Source organism: Pocillopora verrucosa, chromosome 7 (genome assembly GCF_036669915.1).
Source record: "Pocillopora verrucosa isolate sample1 chromosome 7, ASM3666991v2, whole genome shotgun sequence".
NCBI lineage: Eukaryota > Metazoa > Cnidaria > Anthozoa > Scleractinia > Pocilloporidae > Pocillopora > Pocillopora verrucosa.
This window is the reverse complement of record NC_089318.1, coordinates 23,472,761-23,476,397: the sequence shown is the minus strand read 5'-3', so window position 1 is coordinate 23,476,397 and position 3,637 is coordinate 23,472,761.

Genomic DNA, 3,637 nt, shown 5'->3' with positions numbered 1-3,637 from the left:
CAGGTATTAAAAGACCTGTAATAAGCCCCTAACATCATGCTTTCACATAAGGGGGAAGGGGGGGTGTGTGGGGGAGGGGCCTCTTAAAAACTCATTGATGATAGCAAACGTCTTTCTTGCGACTGTTGCCTAGCTGTAATGAATACTGTGTACAGTGCGAGAGTAGAATCATAAATCACAAAGCAGCTCAACCAGAAGGAAGCACGAATTTTCGTGTTTAAAACTTTGAAAAAGAAAAAAAGATGTGAATGAAGCATAAATTATTGGGCTAAAAGTAAGTGTGAATAATGACGAATCTCGATGGTCAAATGATTCCATTTGCACCCCTGAAAGAGGATAGAGAACTTACAAAATTGTTTAAAAACAAAAGTAACAGAGGTTTCACAAAAAGTTTTCTTTGGTGTTTTCTACAGGAAATAAATAACAATCGTACGGAATAAGTATTATCCTAGCATCGTCACTGATATTGTTATTTTTGTGACTTAAGTTTAGGGGAAGGGGGAAAACGGAGGCACATAAGTGGGGGACTGATCACCGAGGGGGGACCTGTAAGGGTATTTCGTCAAGTTTGTTATCAACCACTAATAGAGGTAAGACAGAGTCTCAGAGAGTGAAATAAAGTTATTTATTCCTTTTCCTATTCCTAGGGGCGTTCTGATATCGAAGCGGTGAACTTAAATAATTACATGAGGAAATTACCTCAGTAATGAGCGATCACAGCTTTGAGGATAATCTCAATTTGCAACATGATGCATGTGGCAATTCACCCTTTTAACTCTCAAGATCTGATAGTCAATTCTCCCCTCCAGTTACTACATACTTCCTTTTAAATTAGTTACGAGAATTTGGTGTTAGATCAAGACAACAATTTCTACTTGATATGTTTGAATATTCTCATTACCTGTTCCCTGGATAATGTATGGATATTGTAGGGAGAAGTCGGATGTTAATCACTTCTGGGTGTTAAAGGGTTAAATGAACCAAAAAGAGGGGTAAAAACCAGCGATAAGTTTCGCTTTAAATCAAAACTACAATAACACAATCACAAAATACGTTGTAGCTTACCAACGTACGCGGGTCTTGATTACTTTATCGAGGATTTCGGTCTAAACTTGTCTTCTACTCCAAAAACAATCATGATTACCCGAGGTCTTGTCCTGAACTGAAACGCGAACTTTAATTTTGTGTCTACTCACTACACGCACTACTCACGGTGGCGTCAATATTACCTGAAGAAAAAGTGCAGGTTCTTTCGGAAGCGGAAACATTAAGCTTTAATTAAAGTGGTAATAATCATTATTATCATCATTTTTACTCAGAAATTACAACCCAGGGCCATAATCAGAAATTATTTTTTTTGATCAGGTTTCGTTTCAGTAGTATGCTGAAAGCTCGCTCGTAGATGCCGTGACAACCCAGGGCCATAATCAGAAATTATTTTTTTTGATCAGGTTTCGTTTCAGTAGTATGCTGAAAGCTCGCTCGTAGATGCCGTGAATACGAGAGTGCTGTTGGCATAGACAATCTGGAAACGGGGGAAAAACCATTCATAGACCTTCCATGGCTGGATGGATTTGTGATAAAACGATTCCTTTTCACCCTTTCTTTCTCAGGTTGTACTCTGTCGTCTGCCGAACTCTGAGTCCTGTTCGACCGTGAACCCTGGAAACCGGGCGGCGGGATTTCTCTGCTTTCGACAGCTGAATTACGCGATAGAGAGCTCTCTGCCCTTGGGGAATTTTGGCCCATAAAGAAAGGTGTCACTTTGTTTGTGTTACTGTTCTTTAATCTGCGCCTGGATAACAAACAATCTTGTGGAAAGATGGGACTGTTTTCAGCCTTTTGTAGTTTGCTTAACCCCTTGTATCTCTGGTGTAAGACAGATGGCTTTTTCTCTTTAGGAGTTGCACGTTGCAAGGGTGGGTGGGGGAGGTGCATATTACTCTCGGTACCATTTGTGGCCTTTGACACTTCCTTGGAGTTTGGTTCCTCCTGGACCGAAGGCCATTGGAAAACGAAGGGAAAATGTTGCACGGGAGCGGAACGAGGTCCTCTGTCGGGAGAAACAGTCCATGGGGATATCCTGGCTGATGATCGTGCTGGAAGAGGAGCAGAGATCGTATGACCGTATGGTAGTTTCTTTCCTTGCCTTGAAGTTACCAGAGACACATTGTCAATTGAAATTAATTCTCTCGGACGCCTTGAGGTAGTTTGCACTCTGTACTCGTTGACATGCTCGTTTGAGGAAGGCGCCATCATTATCTGTCGTGTTTCTTCAAGATGATTTGTTCCACTAGCAACAGATCGTAAAGGATTTTTTGTCTTCTCTTTTGAAATGTCCCCTTGGGAGGACTGTAAAGGAAATATCTTTTCCTCAACTAAAAACCATTCGTCCTTTTTTGGCAGCATTTCTCGTTTGCTTTCGTTTTCCATCGCAGCAGCTATGGTTAAACTCCATAAACGGCAGTTTACCATGACCTGTCAAGCCCAGAGAGGGCTGTTATATAACTGACAGAGAAGACCAACAAGGAAAGTTTTCCTTTAGATTTTACCGCTAGCCAACCGCAGTTAAGATGGCAACTCGCCAGTATTTCATAATCGTTGGGTAATCAATGGAGAACTTAAAATAGCTGATTTAACTGACACTTTCGTTGGAAAATTCATTAAACCAAACATCAATTGAAGAAAACTCTGAATTTCGCAAGTCGAGTCCAGCAAAACCTCGTGTACGCCAGCTATTACGAAATACGATCCCTAATTTATCGTAATCAGCGGCAATTTCAAATTCAAAACGCCTTTTCACGGAAAAGCGGCGTTCTTTTGATCTCTCGAGGCAGGAACTTTGAGGAAAGGAGTGTCTGTTAATTTAAATAATCTAACAGCAGTCGGCACGTTTCAGAGACACGCCCTTCTAAACCTACTTCCGTGCCATCTTCAAATTAAGGAAAATTAATTAGTTGGGAAACTTTGAACACACCCATTGTTTTTTTTTTCTTTAATTATTGGTTCGTAATCAACCATTTGTTAAATGAATTATCGTTTCTTGAATTTTCGAAATTAAAAACCATGCAAACGATATTTGGTGCCTTCCTTAATGTTCCTTGAATTAAAAAATAATTTCCTTGAACGACAACCGATTCCAGCTTGAAATATCTGAGTCGTTGTCCCATCAATTTTCTTTTTCATCAAATATTCAGAATGAATCAAATTAAGATCTCAATTCAAATCACTCAAACTTACCACCGCTACAATTCAAGACAAGAACGAAGCGCTTACAATCGTTTCTAAAAAAAAGTTTTCGATGAAACAGCAGCTAAAGGATCAAGATGATGATCTGTAATAGGAAAGTAGGAAATAGACCTTGTGAGTATTACTAGCCAGTGTTAGACTGCTAACAATCCCTCCTCTACGGCGAAATCCGTCGTACGAGTCAAAAAAATCAACGAAGAAAAAAAATTGTTCTTGCACCACGCGGAACTCTGGGAGTGAGGCTCTTGGAAAGTGTGCCTCACTCCAAGAGCTCCGTGCGGCGCGCCAGAGGCCAGTCATTTTTGTCTAATCAGCATTAAGTTGTAATGATGATTGTTTATTCTCTTTCTGTCTTAAATGAGTTGGTACCATATTGAGAAACAGTCTC